The sequence below is a fragment of the Phodopus roborovskii genome, unplaced genomic scaffold (genome assembly GCF_943737965.1).
Source record: "Phodopus roborovskii unplaced genomic scaffold, PHOROB, whole genome shotgun sequence".
NCBI lineage: Eukaryota > Metazoa > Chordata > Mammalia > Rodentia > Cricetidae > Phodopus > Phodopus roborovskii.
This window is the reverse complement of record NW_026126682.1, coordinates 3,348,670-3,368,919: the sequence shown is the minus strand read 5'-3', so window position 1 is coordinate 3,368,919 and position 20,250 is coordinate 3,348,670. Positions and strand designations below refer to the sequence as shown.

The 20,250-nt window shown below is 38.6% G+C and overlaps 1 protein-coding gene across 1 annotated transcript in view; it reads right to left on the bottom strand.

Annotated features, from left to right (window-relative positions):
• Grm3 (glutamate metabotropic receptor 3) overlaps positions 1–12,468 on the bottom strand; it is a 205,045-nt gene extending 192,577 nt beyond the window's left edge. The window contains exon 1 of the mRNA XM_051174578.1: positions 11,861–12,468. The gene's annotated coding sequence lies outside the window, so the exon portion shown is untranslated. The remainder of the gene's footprint in view (positions 1–11,860) is intronic.
• Positions 12,469–20,250: the final 7,782 nt, after the last annotated feature.

Sequence of the window (20,250 nt, the reverse complement as noted above, 5' to 3'; positions counted from 1 at the left end):
TCCATTCATGAAATATTTATTAAATATTGCTGTATGTTCCATTTATCTTTATAGATTTTGTTATAAAGTGGTTATAAGATATCTTCTGATCAGGAAGATAAATCCATCTTAAGTTTCTAGTTCTCAGTTGGATAAACCTTGACAGAGTAGTTTCCCTATAAAACCTCTTTAAAAGCTATAAAGTTATAATTTTGTATTAATTTTTTAAGGTTCATTTATGTGGATGAGTGTTTTTCTTGCCTTTATGTAGATGTGTACTTAGTACCTTAGAAGTCAGAAGAGGGCATCAGATCTCAAGCTACTGGAGTTATGGAGGTTTGTAGGCCACTATGTGGGTGCTAGGACCCAAACTCTGGTCTTCTGTAAGAGCAGTAAGTGTTCAGCCATTGAGTCATCTATCTAGCCCCCATTTCATATTTTTTTAAAGAAATTAAAAAGAGCTTTAAGTGTAGGGAAGGGATGGTGAGCTCTGGAAGGAAGAAGAATGGATGTATACTGCTAATGTATAATGTAGGCTGTGTGAAACTGTCACACTGAACCCTCTAGTTTATGTAATAAACATGTCAATAAAATTATAATGATGTATTTCATAAAAATGCTTATAATCATTTTACTCTAAATACATATGGTTAACAAGCATTTGTTGCAAGACTAGTACCTATCCTGGTCTACACAGACAAGGAGGAAATGTTAAATATCCAAGGACATCAATGTGATGTATCTCATTGTATCCTAAGGAAGGCAACATTAGGAAATGCTTCTGGGGATCAAAGAACACAGGAATTGTAACAGTTGCTAATGCCATCCCAGTCTGGCAAATATGAGGGGACAAGAAGCACCAGCAAACAGCTGCTATAGGGATCTTTAATAAAGAGATATTGATACAATGTCTAGGCCCTCAAACTTAAGAGTTTTCCCAAAATAATATGTGAGTATTTCCTGTGTATTGAACATTAGTGATAAGTGAAAGGAACTCAGTGCATAAGTAAGGCCTGGATGGAGTATAGCACACCAAGAAAAAGAACTATGTAACATGGACCACTAAAGGAGCAAGGGATGAAGAGGTGTGGTCAGACAAAAGCAAATTGCTAGGAGATAGGTGCTGAATCCTCAACAATGAAAATGAATTCCCATTACATGTGTGGGCTCATGCCCTCCCCCCAACCCAAGACTTACTTAACCTTAAGAATTTAGGGTCATAGAATGTGTTACGATTGTCAGGTTAAGAACTTTGTTCCCATATCCATGTTATGTTCCATTCCTAACTTTGCTGATGTCAGAACTTGAGTCAACAACAGCAGCAAAGAAGCATAGCCCTTGGGAGCATGCAAGCTTCCTTTTCCAGATGTTAACCCACAATAGGCTCCTGCTGCCATGGAGAAAATATTTACCTGTAGTGTTTGCTCAAAATTTGAATCATTGTATTGGCCTAGGCATACTAATCTTTTAATGAAGGCTACTTAAGAGTTAAGGTTTCTCATTGTTTTATTACAAAGCATATTTTACTTAGTAAATCTTAATAAGAATTGAAAATAAACTTATTATTCTATCTATATTCTATGCCTGCCAGAATGTGATTTACTTTTAAAGCCTGTGTAAGACTGACTAAGATGTTTTGGATACAATTTTGATAAGACAGATGAAAACATCATAGTCTTTGATGACTGCAAAATTAGATTTAAATATAGGTTTGTAGAAAGGAGGAAGAAAATACATTCAAAATGAACTACACTGATGCACAAGGCCTATCTTCAGTGAAAGCAGAAAGCAGATGTTAGTATTGAGGAAGACAGCAAGAAGTTATTTTTAAGTGATGAGTTTCCATCTTTGAAAACAGACATGGGATGGAAAAGCTAGCTATTAATCCCTTTGGAGGAACCTGGGGCCTCATACATGCTAGGAAGAATTCTGTATCATTGAGTGTGATGGTTTGAATAAAAATGACCCCCATAGGCTCACAGCCAGTGGCACTTTTAGGAGGTGTGGCATTGTTGGAGTGTGACTTTTTTTTTTAAAGGAAATGTGTCACTTATTATGGGTTTTGAGGTTCAGAAGTTCAAGTCAGGCCCAGTCTCTCTTCCTACTGCCTGCTAATTCAGAAGTAGACCTGTCAGCTACCTTTTAGCACCATGTCTACCTGCATGCCACCATGCTTTCTGCCCTGATGATAGTAGGCTAAACCTCTGAATCTGTAAACCAGCCCCAATGAAATGTTTTCCTTTGTAATAGTTGCCTTCTCATGGTGTCCCTTTGAAGTATTAGAAACCCTAATTAAGACACTAAGCTCTATCTCTAGCACGTTGAGACAAGATTTTTGTAGTTGTTTAGCTGGCCTTGAACTTGCTTTGCGGTCTCACTGATGGTGAACTTTCATTTCTTCCTTCTCAGCTTGCTGAGTAGCTAAGATTACAGGATAGTATCACTGGGCACAAATCTTTTTTGTTGTTTTATTTTAATATCTCATCATGTTTAGTATCTGAATCTCAGTATCTCATGTATGCAGTTACATACCATCTCTGGATGGTAATTAAAAATCTGATAAATTCCTTGAGACCTGGAGTCCATAGCTATGAGGGAACGAAATGGTCTGGGGTGATGATGGCTTTAGTTATAGAGTCTGATGTGTAGGGAGCCTCCTGTAAAAGAAGAACCTTCCCCAGGTGGTCCTGTAACCAACACAAGGTCAAGAAAGCCAGCTCTGCTGGAGCCAGCGTGACTTTCAACTGCACACACTATGATATCAGAGATTCTCAGACTTTAACAAAGTTTTAAAGTATGGGGGTCTAGGTTTTAGTTTGTTCTCTTTATGAATCTGAGTGAAGTTGTGATGATTCCCTGGGAACTGAACCTGGTAGGCCAGTCTGAGACCCCTGTAGTCTCTGCTGCTCATCCATCATTCTCTCTTCAGCATTTTTCCCATGTGGTTCTGAGTGCTGCTTAGGAAACTAGTTTTGTGAGGTCTGCCAACCTCAGCTAAGCAACCATTCACTTGAATGCAGTAGAAGCAGAGTGGAGAAAGTAAGTTGCCAAATGAAGTTCTCCCCGCCCCTGCTACCCTGCAATTTGGAGGGGGTGGAGAATTTGAACAAAGCAATGTTTTCTCATGTCCTTTAGATTACAAAAATATATCCATAAAGACAATGTCAGTTTGAAGGGAATAGGGACCAATCAGGTTTCTGATCTTCCAAAAAGAAATGATGTTTTTAACTAATGAGTTATTTAAAATGTCAATAATTTTTGTTTATAATAACTCACTATCATAGTAAAATTGAATAAAGAAAGGAAGAGGTTTTCTAATGTGAAGCCTATAGAAAGGACAATGCCTTATAAGTATTTATGTATTTTATAAGAATTTTCTATAGATAACAGAATAAATGTCTTTGCAATGAAAACATGAAATTTCTAGATAGCCAGCTTGCTCATATAACTCATAGCAACTGCTCTATTAGTTGAGCTTAATTAAAAAATAATTGGCTTGTGAAATTCAGACAACTGGTTAATCCAATAATACTAGAATGATGTGGTAAATAATTTGGTACATACAGTTTACAGAATGTCCTCTCCAGGATCATCATTCCACGCTAAATTGATATGTTCTGAATAGCTGAGTACCTCCAGAATTCATAAGCTAAGTAGCTAATCACCAATATGATAGTATCTACAGATAAGGTCCTTGCCGAGATAGATTTGAAGGAGGTCTATTATAGTAGGATTCTCATGACAGGACTACTGTCCTAGTAAGTACAGGCACTGGAGTTTTTCTCCCTCCAACCCCCATGTGTGGACACAGCAAAAGGGCATCATATTGAGAAGAGGTGTATAACAAATCTGCTGCTAATTTGACCTTGGGGACCTTACTGTCCAGAATTGGTTTCTACAATATTATTTTATTATAGTGTCCTAAGAAGACTAATTGAGAAATGTTTTCCAAACTTGAATTTTTCTCACAAATAATCTGAAGTTTATTCAATATGTGGATTGTTTAATCCAAGCTCCAACTGGCCGTGTCTACCCCAATAGTCTTCATTTTAAATATTGGCTTTTGTGGGTGACTCTTTGCTAAGTGCTGTTTGCGGAAGAGGTGGCAGGTGGCTGCCTTGTGTACCAGGACAGACGCCATAGCTGACATACTCTCTCCTTTTTTTGAAACATTCCAACTTCTTCCATCTGAAACGCCACCAGTTTCTGTTCCACATGACACAGCTTAAGATCTTAGAAGAAATACGGGGAGGATGAGTACTGTATCACTTCATCTTTTCCTTGGAAAAGCTTCAATTGTTCAAGTGATGGTCTACCTCCTCCCAAATGGATAAATCCTGAGCATTTATGAAGGTAGATTCACAGGATGCCTTGTCTTCTATGAAACAACAATGAAGGCAAATCTCTATATTCCTTCAACATCCTTACCAAGCTGGGTGAAGTATGTTTTCTGAAAAATAGCCCTGATTGTTCAGTTTGATTTTTTGTTTTTGTTTTTGTGACTAAGCACACTAGAAGAATTTAGAGATGTATGTTTTTGTACTTTTTAATGAGATACTTTAGCTTATGATATTGGGAATCTCATGAACCAAGGTAGATGTAAGAAGACATAGTTTGAGAAAGTAGAGCTTTTAATGACTCAAATAATTTTCCAAAGTACAGGCGATGGTCATTATAAATGTGTTTAAATGAGGCACGGGCTGGCCATCACTATTCCTGATCATCACAGAAACCACTGGGGTTAAGGAATCAACAAATAGAGGGTCTCTGTTTTTCAGGAAAAAAAAAAAAAAAAAAAAAAGAAATGTTTCAAAATAGAAACAGTTAATTATATCCCTCAGATCTTATTTTCTCCTTGAGGAAGTTACAAATTCCAACTGTTTCTGACCTTGTACTGCCATCTCTCAAATTGGCATGCATTTTGACATATTTTTGAAAGCAGTTTCCATTATGTTGTATTCACTAACACATGGTGTATTGAAACTGCTAAGAAAAATACAAAATATTACTAATAATCTATCTTCTATGTATTATTAATAATCAAAGGAAACTGATTTCTCCAGACGGAGAGACAATTCTGGGATATTCAAGATATCTGGGATATTTTTCTTTCTTTCTTCCTTCCTTCCTTTTTTCCTTTCTTCCTTCCTTTTTTCCTTCCTTCCTTCCTTCCTTCCTTCCTTCCTTCTTTCTTCCTTTTTTGAAGTTCACACACAAATAACTATCTGAGAAGGACCTTTGTGTAAAGACTCGCCATTCAGGTCTCCAGTGTTATGACAACTGGTTTCTTGTTTGTGAGAAAGCACTCAGGTCAAAGACACTGCACTGCAGTGGGATCTTTTATAGGGCAGTCCTACAGACTGAGCAGACCACTGTATTTCTCTTATTCTTAGTGTACTATCAAGTGGGAATCCTTGTGCCCTTCCAATACAGGCTACTGGATATATTACAGATCATCACCCCAGTGCATAAAAATACTGAGTCTTAACATAAAAATGAACTGTTACAATTCCAGCTAGAAATATTAACTTAATCAAAATTTTACTAGTCTATAGAACACCTTTTCTAGCTTGTTTCCCTGGCAGGAAATAATTAGGCTGTAAGAGAAGAGACAAGAAAACACTTTAGTCAGAGGGGCTGTTTATCTCCTGGTTCTTGCAGGGACTATATTCTTGCCACTGTGTTTGTTTTTGCAGACTGTGCTGTTCATTGAAATCAGCCTCCAGGAAATTTATTTCTTTCACATTTTCAGAGCTGGTATTTATTTCTTGGCTTGTTAACAAATCTATCATCCTCCTAGATGGTTACAATTCTCTGATTTTGCTTAGACAGATTTAATTATAAATAATGTTTTAGTTTATTTCTTCCAAGATATTTCCTTGTTTTAAGGAATTTTAAGGAAGGGTTTTGTTTAGTGGTAGATGATGGCTTGGCCTGTAGGACCTTTTCTGGGTCCTATTCATTGCTCTTTGTTTTCCTTCCTTTGGAAGCATGCCCCTTCATTTGAATCTCAAAAAAAAAAAAAAAAAAAAAAAAAAAAAAAGATTTGTTGAATAAAAGGAAGCATGACAAGGAAACAAACTGGGTGGCAATGTATTTTACAATATAGTTGACAAAGTTTATCTTGGAGTTAGAAATAAGTTTTGATTCTTGTTTAATACCCATATACCCATACTTAGGGAAGAGACGGTATCTATTAAACACCATTTCTATTATTAAAGGGGTCTCACAGTGTCTTCTTGACTCACTGAATTATTTTAACAATAAACCATATGTTCCTTACTGTATTATAGTGGTGTTCTTACCACAGGACAACTGGACAACTGGTCAGTCATGATCTATTAAGGACTTATCATTGGTTTTGTTTTCCTATAGAATCTCCCACAGTATTTCTAAAGAGCATATGTTTGTGTGTGTGTGTGTGTGTGTGTGTGTGTGTGTGTGTGTGTGAGAGAGAGAGAGAGAGAGAGAGAGAGAAAGAAAGAAAGAGGGGGGAGGGGGAGAGAGGACAGGGAGGTAGAAGGGGAGGGGGAAGTAGGAGGAAGGGAAAGGGAGAGGCAGAGGCAGGGGGAGGGGAGGGAGGGCAGGGGGGCAGAGGCACAGGGAGAAGGAGAGGGAGAGGGAGGGAGAGAGGGAGGAGGAGAAAAAGAAAGAGGGAGAGGGGGAGAGGAAGAGGGGGAGGGAGAGGGGAAGGGAGAGGGAGAGATCTTTCCAGCTCTGGGATCACAGGTGTATGCTGTCATGTCTGGCTTTCATGAGAGCACCAGGAATGGAACTCAGGTCCTGGGCTTGAGTGGCAAGTGCTTTTATGGACTAGACATCTCCCTTGACCTTTACTCTTAACCCCGAAATTTAATTTTTTGAGCAGTTTCAACTTTACATGTGCTTATGAATTTTTGTATATATTTTAGCGCTTTTGTGCTCTCACTACATACTCTAAATCTTATTTTGTTCTTAACAGGTGATGGTAAATATCTTTTTATTAGTTGTTTTGTTAATAGCTGACTTCTCTGGTTGTATTCTTTCTCTTAAGAGTTTTTTTTTTTTTTTCAAAAATACTCCACATACTGTAAAATTCCTCACTGGTTTTGAAATTGTTATCTTAGTATTCCTGTGTTATATGAACTGCTTGTAAAGTTTTGAAAACTGTACTTCTAGATTTTCAAAATTCTTTGTATGCATGCTTGTCCAAATGTCTCTCTCTGTTAAAAATAAAAAAGAAACAAAAACAAAAAATCAAAAGACAATGATAATAAAAGTACATTCTGAAAAGGAACTAAACATGAAAACTGCTTGTTTTCCAACGAGCTACCATTTATATATGTGGCTCTGTTTTGAAATATGCTGTCTTGGTGTAGACTTATAGATTATATATGAACATTTTCTAAGTGTATTTGTGTACTTAACGAACAATGTACAGTTTTCTACTTCTATACCGGGACAGCTAATTTGATAAGAAATAAAGTCTATGTAGAGTGCCATTCTTAGAATGCCTCTCTGGTTCCAGGGTGAAATCACAAATATATTAATGGCCTACTTTTCCTGTACCAAGAAAATTGATTTTTTTCCCTTTGTTTCTAAGGAGAATCATTTTGAGTACACACACCACTGTGAATGACACTATAAAAACATTGTAGGACTTCAGAAGGAACAATATGGACTTAAAAATGGTTTGCTCTATGCAATCCAACTCAATTCCCTTAAAATGAGTTAGTTCTGTGATGGTCCTTCTCCCCATTGTTTCCTTAGTCTGCACTGATGTTTCTAGGTACAGTGTAATGTCGGAAGAGATGGAAAGACAGGAGCACATGTGCTTTTGACCGCCGATTCACCTCACTCGGAGTCAGCCACTGTCTGGGTTTGCCAAGTTTACCTTGGAAGCAACTTGACTTCCTAGTCATTTGCTCAACTGTCTAGCAAAGCTTGCATTTCAATGCCTGGGACTGGGAGAAACAATTGAGTGGGAGGGCTAGGTTATTTGCTGGAGAATCTCATAGAAGCCTACACAAGGATGTCTTAGAACCAGATTTTAAGTGAACAAAATAAAATCCTGTTTTTTTTCCCCTTGTGGTTATTTCAGGCTTTTTATTTTTAAAGTAACCTTCACATATGGTTCCTCCATATAAGCCTAAATATATTTTATGTTGGTATATGCATGATGCGAGTGTTCTTAATTCTGCTCTTTTCAGTTTGTAGCAATTTGAAGGGGCCACTGAAAATTCTAACAGAATTACTATGCTGTGTTCACAGTCATCTAACTTACATACACTATTACATTCTTAGCACGTTCTATTAATTATGAAAATCACTTTCATTTCAATAATGATATTTACATGACAATAGCATCTTGGGCTCATTGGAGCATCTGACCAGCATGTCACAAAACTCCCTTGTAGTATAGGTGGTGACAGTGTTCTGCTAACAACAAATTTGCACTAAAAATATCTCATAAGTGTGCAACCACTCAGAGCATGACTTAGAAAAATCATCTGCATATTCACACAGGTCACCAATGTCAGAAAAGGCAATTTCCTCTCTGTTAAATTAATCAGAAAAATTATAAGGACATATAGCCATATACATACTTGTAAATGGCTATAATATATATATATATATATATATATATATATATGAGCAAAGATGTAGATATAGAATTGATACCATGTGTGTTTTCTTATGTAATCATGTATTTTTCAAGTCCTGTGTAAATGTTGGATTGTGATGTTAAATTATATAAGAGGATGGAGTAGTCCAGAGGAGTAAATGATAAGTAGTTAGTAATAAGCTAAATCAAAATCATGGAAGAATTAGGCCAAATATCACAAAATTCTTAACAGGGAGAACCATTACAATATGAAATGGTGTTTCAAATATCTGGAAAAAATCATTTCATGAACCATTTAAAATCACACTGGACTAATGCACTCCAAAATATAGTAATACTATAGTGACCTAGACTACATCAGAGGTGGCAGGGGGAAGATGACCTAATGGTTTGTGTGGTATCAGGTACTATGCCTGTACTCATTTTATGTGCTTAGTCTCAGTAAATAATCATTCACACTGCTTCTTGAAAGCAATTTCAACAAAGTCATCTATGTAGAATTGGGTGCATTTAGCAGAATCCCAAAAGAAGTGGCAATGAGCAATCAGCTCAGCATAAAACAGAACAGAGAGACAACTGTGTATAACATCAGCCCCCTTTTAGGAATTCCCTCTGGAGAAGAAAAGTGTTAAGCCTACATCACTGGCCATATTCCACCATGTAGAAATGTAACTTGCCCTCTTGTTTTATCCAAATAAATTAGGTATTTTTTCTTTTTCTAATGTCTTCTTGGAAAGATGTTGAGTACAGAAAACAAATAGAAATAATAGAAATATTTCATCCTAAAGCCAGTAGACTACATCTTGATAGCTACTTGCTAGAGCCTCAAAAGATCATGGCTCATTTTGGAACTTATGATTGCAAAAATGGACACAAAGAAAGGATCATTTAACTTGAAAATAAAGTTAGAGCTGAAAGAGGAGGAGATCATTCCAGGGCAGTTTTGTTATTACTGCTGTGAATCTTACAGGACCAGAGAACCCTAGACTCTTCCTGATTGATCCCCTGTCATGAAGTAGAGAAGTGAAACAGGTGATCTTTTGATGCCCTGGATCTTTCACTCAACATAGATATTAATTATAATGTAGAAAAAAAGAACACTTCTTTTTCTTCTATCTTTGTGTTTGTTCAGCTTACCAATTTTAATTGCAATGACATGAAATCAAAGAAATGCTGTTGATGTTAGGCAATGTTGAAATAAGTAACAAGATATATACTTCTTTCCCATCTGTATATTATTATCACTTTTAAAATATAGCCATCATACACACATGAGTGAGTCATATCGCATATATTTTTATTATTTATAAAATCTACAGCCTATCAACACATTTTCTTAACCTACTGATGACATATAACTGAAAAATACTATGCACTTCAAATAGAGAAGCAGATCTTTCCTTTATGTACTGGTACTGACAAGGTTTTTTTTTTTTAATGAATTAAGTTGCACATTATATTGGTAATGACATCGTTTACCAAGATAGATGTTCACACCATTTTTTGGGCGGGGGGGGAGTGAGTGAGGTTGGACTTAACAATGCAAAGTTTTCTTGTCATATTGTTTTAGGTCCTATGAATGTAGATAAAGTTTTTTTTGTTTCATATTTGATAGAATACATCTCAACATTTCTTCTTGAGTCATTTTGTATCATGAGCACTCCAAGTATCACTTAGCATATAAATCCAGATAGCCCAAAGCATGCCTATGCGAAATATCTGTGTGTATTTTATGGGCAATCAGAACCTAAAGGTGTAGACACCTCAAACCTACAGGTGTGGGCAATCTTCATAAATGCAGGGCATTGGTATTACAAAGTGAAAAATGCCACCTTAATAAGGTCTGCTGCACATCAGCTTTCAGATTGTCAAATTAAATTGGGCTATTTTTAGGAAAAAAAAAAAAAGAAAGGCAAATAATAGTACAGAATCCTAATCAGTTTCCTCTATAGCTTTGGTAGGGATGTTATCCACAGGTATCTAGTGTAACAGAAATCTGGATGTTTTGGGTAATGCTGATATCTAGTACACTTATACACACAATAGCATTCAAGTAAAAACCTCAAACTGATGAGATAAACCAAAGCCAATTTAGATACTGAGGTAGGTAATGAATATTTCCAAAGGGAGGGTATCCCCGGTCCCCACTCTTGAACAAATTAGTCAAATGAACAGTTCTGAAGGCAGGGACCACAGAGAAATTCAAGCAAAGAAACTCTAACCCACTGGTGGAGTGGCTTAGCTCACTAATCTCAACTCACAAACATGTTAACTTGCAATGCATCAATGTGCGATTACATTCAGGGTATACAAAAACATATCTATTACTATTCGAACAAGAGTAGAACTATTCTGCTTGTAAATTAGTTGAATTGGTGACCACACATCTTGAGAAAAGGTGTATTATTTGTCTTCAGAATTTTCAGTACTCTAAGATATTTTTAAAAAAGGTGTTCACCTCTTCAAATCATCTCATCCCGAAGAGACACTTGCATGCTGGTTACCTCTTGGAGGAACTAGAAGGAGATCTAAGTGAAATTCCTAAGAAAGCAGCTTTCTGGATGCATCACCTAGTCTATTTTTGGATCACGGATCTCCCGCCCTCTCTGAGTTATCTCACTGTCAGATAAGAAAATGGAACAGGATCAATGGGGAGATAAGGCTTTGAGTCTGGTTCTCTCTCTTTCTCTATTCCTTTCTCCCTTAAGTAAAAAAGAGCAAAGGGCAGCGAGTTAGGGGTAATTTCCAAGCATGCTTGCGGGTGGGTGAACCCCTGTCTGCCCCTGTCTGCGGAGCTCATCCTGGTAACACCGGGATCCTACTGACCGCTACCCACCTCGCCTGGCAACCTCCACACCCACATAGAGCCACCAGCGTTGTCAGTCGCTCATCACACGGCTCCTGTGCACAAAGCCTTATAACGCCCCCCCCCCCCCCAAGCAAAGCAATCTTGAGCCCAGCTTAGAGCCGGATGAAGGCGTTTGGCAAAAGAGACCTGTGTAATTCGTCCCTGTACCTCTCGCTCCCTGATCGCAGATCTATGCTCCGAAATTGACCTCTTCCTGGAGGGACAGTAGCGCGCGCACACACAAACTCTCTCTCACGCACACCCACATTGCTCCTGTGACCCACGTTTTCCACCCCCGGCAGATATGTAGAGACCGGTCCATGCTCTGCCTCAACTTTCCCCGCTTTGCCTGCCGCACGCGGTACCCGAGCTGCTGCTCCCTCGCTGGGCGCCCTCCAGAGGGACACGTCCCCTTCTGGGCTTCTTACCTCGCACGGTCAACTCCTGGCAGGAACTGGAGCTGACCGCGGTGGTAGAGGCGGTGAGCCTGCACCCAAGCTCCGGCTCATGGTTGGTCCTCTTCATCCGACACAAAAGAGAGAGCTTGCTGCCTTTGTCCTTTCTAATTCCAAGGGAGAACTTATTTTGCCCCTGAAATGGCCAAGTTGTGCGCGAAGCTTCCTGTCACAGTGCCCCCCTGCCCCCGCCCCCGCCTGGCTGCGCGTTGGACCACTGCCCGGTGGCCAAGCATCCAGGCCTCCGAGTCAAGGAGGAGTGGGAAAAGGGAGGGTTGGAGGAGAAGAGCAGGAGGAGGTTGGCAAGAAGGGGACCCAGTGGTCTTCAGCAGAAGGGAGGGGAGCTTCAGAGCCCAGTCGCCCTCCTCCTCTTTGCAGCCAAACCCACTTCCTAGGCTCAGAGGCAACTTTCCTTCACCTTGGCCAGGCTGAAACAGTCTCCTCTAATTGGGACTCAGGCAGAAAGGCGCAGACCTTCTGACATCCTCTCCTCATTCTCTTTTTCCTTTCCCTCCCCCTTCTTCCCTCTGTTTATAGGGGTGTTTCTGCAGAGTCTTCAGTGAGCTACTGTACCTAGACCCGAGGGTTACAATACAGAAAGCCTGGCTGGATTGCTTGCTGGCTTCTCTGCCTCAAGGTTTGCAGCCCTTGGGCAATGCATGCAAAGGTCGGAGAATTTCAGAGCAGTGGCGTGAAGGGGCGTGGGGAGGTAGAGAGGGAGGTGGCTCCAACTTTGAAGCTCTGCTAGGGCTGAGGGCACGCGAGTGGGCAGGGACCCACAGTCAACCCTAGTAGGAACTCTCCTGTGGTCCCCGTGTAAAGGGCTGGCCACACTTGGAGGAGACCGCAAAAGAGGGAGCAGTGTGAGCGAGTGAACCCGGGAGGCCGATACGCAGCTCTGCCCCACACGCGGTTCAACTAACTGCACATTGCGAGCCCCTGGGGAGGCTTGTGCAGCACAATCTCTGGGTCAGCAGGGAGGGAGACGCTCCTGTTTCCTAGCAACGCTCATCAATCTTCTCGGGATAGCTCCCTCTGAAGGAATTCGATTGGACAGCCCCTTGAGAGAAGCCACGCCCCTTCAAGAACGCTGGGCTGCTGCTTTTTCGCATTCTCCCAAATTTCTTAGGCAGGAAAAGATTCTAGGGAAGTGCTGAGATAATCTGTTCTTTCTGATCTCTGGTGCAACCACTCTGCCGCCCCCCTCCCCCGGAGTCACCCCTTCCCACTCCCACATTAATCTTTCTCTAGTCCCACTTCTTGGTTAGCAGGGTCTTCACACAACCTTTTCTTCCCTTCTAAAATTAAATAAATAAATACCTTAAATCGGTGACGTAGGCACAAAGGAGAGGAAAAAAAAAAAAAAAAGCACAAGGAATAGCTTTAATAGGCTGCAAGCTACAGATAGCATCCTAAAGGAAAAAACCCAAGCTTCTATCCTCTGATTAGTTATGCATAGTGTTTAATTTCACAACTGAAATTTCGTTACTTTTTCCATCCTGTTGTACTAACTTTGTATAAACCAAGGACTGAGTTATATGAGGCCAGACACAATAAAACATAGCGTTTTAAATGCTACATTGTCCTTTGATATTTGATGGTAAGTTGTTTAGCAACTATTTTCTTTTATAACTCAGCCAGAACATTTAAACTACATAAATATTTTAGCACTGCTGATATTTAAAAGACACACGTGCTTACATAGTTCATTGTGCATGCCACCATATCTAAAAACTTATATTGAAAAAAAAATGCTATTATACAGTGAACTGTTTGAGGTGCCCATTCTCAGTGGGCTTTTATTTCTGAAATGTAATAGCATGGGCAGAAAGAAAAGGAAATGATGTTTCCTTTGTATTTCATTAGAATTACTTAACATGTGTTATTCACCACAAACCTATTAGCGCTTTGTGAGGCAAGGTTAATGATTTCTGTTTAATAGACTCATGGACATCAAGGAACAGAACATGAACAATGGAGATGACAAAGATTTGCATATTGTTAGGAAGCCATACTGGCAAAGTTTGGTCCCTCTTAGAATGTTCTAGAAAGAATCATCTCAGATGTAAGACCTTACCATATAATCAGTTGAAATTAAGAATAGAAGAGGTCTGATAATTTCATCTCATTAAAAAAGAAAAGTTGTTGTGCTTGCAAAAGTGAAGTGCTAATGTCTGGGCTGGTTTATCTCTGTAGCCGGCTTGTAGGCTGCACACAATGGCTGACATAGTGAATCAAATATCCAATCTGGTATCAATTTGGTCTTATGGGACAGTTGTTTCCTTCCCCACCCTGGTTACCCACACAGAAGTGATAAGTGAAGAGGAGGCTGACATTACTTAATGCCCATTATTTGAATTTGAGTTCCTAGTTTTACACCTTTCCTAACAGACACTTCTAAATATTGGACTTAAGGGGGAAAAAAAGAAACTATCTTAATGCTGCAATCTATAAACTAGAAAAATTCCTCATATTTTATAATTATGTCAAAACTTAACCCTTACAAGTAGTCTATAAATATTAATTATGACTATTAGTCTCTGCTTTGCAGTTAACTGCTGACATTTGGATTGGTGAGCATATAGAATACTTAATTGAAAACAAATTAGTCTTGAGCTTTAATACTTCCTTCATGATTTAAAAAGATGGTCGACTAGAATACAGCTCAGATTTTAATGTTATTTATTGGTGTATGATTTTTTAAGAGTTAAAACCCTCATGAGATAGAGCTGACCAATAACTCCTGATTAGATGACTTAGTGACTAAGAAATACATTCTTTATCTTCCCCATCCTCCTCAAATATTCTACTGGGCTCCAGTTTTAATCAATTATCATTCATCCTTAAGTACCTCTAATGTAACATTTTCATATTTGTCAAATCTTTTTCAAGTCAAACACATGTTTAGCATTTCAGCATCTTTCTAGGTTGCATATTTTACTAGTTTGTTTAAACTTTACTAAGTCTATGTGCATTTGTATGGATAATTAATCATGTTTAATCATGATATCTCTCCCTGTGACTTTTCATAGTTAGCATTCTGCTTTCTTGTGTATTGTCGGTTTAATATGGCACATGAAATACGCCATCTATACAAGTAGTACCCAACGTGGCCTACTTGTCACCTTTAATTATAGACTTCCCTGTGCTCTCTTGTCCCTTATCTACCATCAGTAACATTCCTTCGTGCCAAATCTCTGTGGACTCAACCATTTTCTTGTGATTTCTACTGTGGGTCAGGAATGTGTTGTTCTTTTGATCATGGCTGGTAAGAAGTTAGCCAGTTAATGCAGCACAGTTTCAGTTTATGACTGAGATCTGCTAGAATTTCTCATTCTCACATTGCTTCCTTGTAAAATCAAGTTTGGGTTTGTTAAATGACTGCTTGATCTTCCTGCCACTTTGCATATTACTTGCCTGGGCCTTCATTCATCTATTCCATCTTCTCAGTGAATATTACATTTCTTTGTAGAACTCGTTTTACCTATGATAATACTGGTTGATCAGTTCAGTGAAAAAGATATATTCCCTCACACACACCATATATATATATATATATATATATATATATATATATATACACACACATATGTATATATATATATATATATATATGATGCATTTACTTATAGGTTCCTGAATTTATGTATGACATCCCTCATTTATTTTTCCACCCTTTTCCAAAATGTTCTCACTTCTTAGATTATCTATGAATTTTAAATTTGATTATTATTATACAATATAAAAGTGAAAATACTTGTTTTGAATATGGTTACAAGACAAAAGTGTTCCAAGATTTCCATATTCCTAAGTGAGAGTTGTCAGATGCCCTATGCTTGGTTTGAGTGGATCATCCTTAAATCTCTGGAAAAGAGTAAAAACCTAGGAAATGGAGAAAGGTAGGAAATAGTAGTTGACAGTTTTTAGGGGTATTCTAAATATATGGTTTCAAAATGCAGTAATGGGTTCTACTCTACAGGAAATCATTTGGAAAGTTTCCTTAGAATTAGAGGTAAAGTAGACTGCTTTGTAACTTATAACACACTACAGATGAATGTAAAATGCTGTACTTAGTGTCCTCTCTCAGCAGGCTGAAGGAAGAGAAGGTACATGCTATGAGATGGATTTCCTGAGGACTGCATGTTAGAGATGCATTTTCCTATTCCTCCCAGAAGAGCATGGTGGGGAGTCCAGATCCTCAAGGATGGTCTGTATAGGGTACAGGGCTGTAGTTGGGGAGCTTCCCAGGCTGTACTGAACCTCCCAGGCTTTACAGAGCCTCCTAGGATATACAGAACCTCCCAGGTTCTATAGGGCCTCTCAGGTTGTACGGAGCCTTCCAGGTAGTATAGGGCCTCCCAGGTTGTATAGAGCACCCCAGGATATACTGAGCCTCCCAGGCTGTATAGTCTCCCAGGCTATATAGAGCCTTCCAGGCTGGGCTCTGCACAAAGGTGCCAGGCTGAGGACTGAGAAAGTTGTTTTCTAAGGATGACCTTCTTTAGTGAGCCTACTTGAGCTTTCTGGGAGGCCTCCTGTTTGTACTTTACTAGTGTGGAGGGGGCCTTTAAAAAAAAGTCATGTAAAGGGCTTTAGGAGAAGCCTGCTAGTGAAGTGGCTAGGGTAGTAAGTATGCAGACATGAATGGCTCACCAGAATCAGGTCAAATTCAGCAGTGAATGATTTCCAGAGCTGGAATGTCTACAGAAGATGGATCAATGGGCATCAGGAAACTCACCTCATAACACCTGCTGAGCTCAGGGAACAGCAGTGCTAGATCAGTTCTGGACAGAGAGCACTTTACTTGGCCCTTCACACTTTGTACATCTGATCTCTTCATCTCACAGGCATCAAAAGTTATGGATGAAGGACTGAGGCAGAGGGAGAATCTGAAATCTGGATGGACACAAAGAAGGGCCCCTTGGGCCCTACTGCAGGCTTCCATGTCTTGTCCTCTGGGACTGATTGAGCAGAAAGTCTCTGGCTCCCACAGGTCTTGATGCCGGGTCTTGCTCTGCCATAGATGTTATCCTATCTAAGTGTCAGTCAGTCTCCCACATAATAAAGGAAGGAAATTATATCTGGACCACTCTGAAGGTCAAAGTACTGTGCTTACAATAGACTCAAGGAGATAAGAACAAGCCTCATTGGCAAGATTTAGAAAATCAGTGATGAAAAAAGCTGTTTTGTGGTATTTTATGAGACTCACTTGTTAGGCTTACAGCCATACAGGTGATCTGTAGTTTGGATGGTGTGTGTGTGTGTGTGTGTGTGTGTGTGTGTGTGTGTGTGTGTGTGTGTGTGTGTGTGTGTGTGTGTGTGTGTATTAGAGACCAACTATGAATGTCAGTACTTGCTTTCCATCTTGTTTGAGACAGAGTCTCCTGTTACTCTGCTGCTGCTTACCGCAGGCTAGCTGGCCCCAAGCTTTCCAGGATTCTGTTGTCTCTGTCGCCCATCTTACTGTGGGAACTGTGGTTACAGATGTTCATGACTGTCTGGCTTTATCTGTTTTGGGGATTTAAATTTAGCTCCTCATGCAAGTTGTCTACCAAGCCATTTCTCTTCCATTTGTTTCCTTAGTTCTCACAGGAAAGGAAAATAGCCTGGATATTTATTATGCTGTTTGATTTCTTTTTGTCTTGAATATTTTACAGTAACAATTGAAGTATAGTAGGTTAAGAACGTAAATGTTTAAATATTAAAACATTTTCTTTGAAACTTTATTTTACCGTGTGTGTGTGTGTGTGTGTGTGTGTGTGTGTGTGTGTGTGTGTGTGTGTGTGTAAGGGATGGTGGGGAGGGAAGACTATCCCAATAGACAGTTGTTGAGTTAATAAGCAAACTTTCAAAAATTAAAATTTTACTTTGTCTTATCTAGTTTGGATGATCAACTTGAGTTCAAATATCACAGATTTTTAAGGAGGAGGATGTGTGGGAAGAGTTTAGATGTAGTAACCCAGGTCATTAGACTGTTAACCTCACCAGGGGAGTGAGTGTTGATGCCATTCACCCGTCTTTGAGTGACAGAAACTGCTTGGCATGCTGTACACCTTAGTGGGCATCTGGAGAAGGGGGCTTTTGTGTCAGATATATGTTTTTATAATCTGAAAACAATTTTTAGTTTTAAGTTTATTTACATTTTTTCTTTTTTCTTTTCTTTTTCTTTTTTTTTTTCTTTTGGTGTGATAGTGGAGTAATGGGATTTGCAGAAGCTTGTTGGCATTGTAAATGTGTTAAAATCTTCAGCCCCAGGCATTATTAGAGGGAATTAATCCATACAGATAGTATATATAGGATCACTGATATTAACAAAAGCCTGTGAACTTAAATAAATGAATTTAAATAAAAGTTTAAATAAAAAATGATAGCAAGTGCTTCAGGAAAATATAGGATAGAAAAGCATGCCAGCTAGGTTTGCCTACCCATCTAAAAATTTATTCTCAGACTTTTGACATGGCTTTCCACTTTGTATTTGGGATTTAAAATGCTGATGCTATTTATGCTGGGCATATGTTGGTTATTTCTTTCTTGATAATTCAGATCTTTTGTTCACACCTGGAAGTGATGGTATCCTGCTTGTCATTCCTAATTGGCCTTTTATTTCAAAACAAAGTTTGATAGTTTTATTCTCATCCATTTAATCAAGTACAACTCCTTTGGTGGACCAGTTGATACAGTGTCAACAATCTATAATCCCAGGAAAATAAGTTGAGAGAATTAAACTCTGAAGTTATTTCTCATGGTAACTGTGTGCTGAAAGTCTAACATGATGGAAAGTAGGTGAAATTCTTGAAAAGGTATTTTATGTAGTAGAAGATATGGCCAAGATGAAATATATGGGCACACATAACCTTGATGAAGAGTCTACTGCTCCTCAGGGAGACATTGGATGAAGACAGCTTTGAAAACACACATGTTCTGGGTTGTGGTGCACACATTTAATCTTAGCAGTCAAGATGCAGAGGCAGGCTGATCTCTGTGAGTTAGAGGCCAGCCTGGTCTACAGAGTGAGTGCCAGAATAGGCTCCAAAGCTACACAGAGAAGCCCTGTCTTGAAAAACCAAAACCAAAACCAAAACATACATGTAAGAATAAAGGAATGCTGCCAGCTAGACATGTTTTCTGGCTGCTAGTAACATATAACATCACTGATGACACTATAATGAAACAGTGCTCCTCCTCCAGTGTGTTCTAATATGTGATGTTTATGTGATGTTTATAGACACAGGCAGACTTTGGGGTTGCTTCAGTGGCTCAGGGCTGTTATGGTCAGCATCACTGTCTTTTCCTTTATGTTGCAATATTGTTGCTCCAGCCCCCACTATCACAACAGGAAGAGCAACAAATAGGATGGGTTATATTAGCCCATCTATCAAGAAGGCATAATTTTTCTTATAACCAATGTGGTATGGATGTTTGTCTCATTGGCCTACTGCTTCTAAATGCAAATTAGGTTGGAAAGAATATAATTAGCTTTCTAGCTTCCTGAGTGTTAAGCCTTAAAATAGAAGGTAAGTGAGATTGGTTTGGATTGACTAGTCAGTAATGTCTTACTGGGGAAATAATCCCAACACTTCCCTTTCCTACATTTTTAATATACTGGAGAGTTTCCTAATATATCATTCAAATTTTGATACCTGAGGTGTGCCTTGCACTTGGAAATTTTGTTTTTGGGGATTTACAGTAATATGTACTGAGTACCTAGCCTGTGCCTGTCAACGTGCTATATCCTGGGAAAGCATGAGAAATTAGTGTACTATAGCCCTTGGGATTGTGTAGCATGTAGTCAGAGAATGTTCTATCAATGTAAGACCTAGCTTTTTAGAATTATTTAACCACAGTCCAAAGACTATGAGAAATAGCTCCAGAAAAATGTATTGATTTTGTTTCAGGTTATCTTACTATATGATATATAATATCCTGCATGTAAAATTGTTTTGGCAGTTTGGAAATACTCTTTTTTTTTATTAAAAAAACCAAACAACTACTCAATTTCCATCTCCTAATCTTGCTGAATCTGTCTATATTTAAAAATAATTATTTAATTATGTCTTCTTGTTAATTAATGCGTTTCTTTCTTTTTTTTCTTTCTTTTTTTCTTTTTTCTTTTGTTTTTGTTAACAATATGAGGCTTTCATACTTGTCAGGGAAAACTTTATCACCAGGAAAAAATATGTAAAGTCTTTAATAATAAAAAGCATTTATTCTTGGTCCAGTATAAGAACTTTTTTAGTAAAGATTGTGGGTGGAGGTAACATATGAATGTAAATGAGGGGCATTAAGCTTGCTATCATTTCTAAGCCAGAATCTAATAAAACGAATTCAACATTTCAGGGAAGTGTTTTTCTCAGGCAAAACAT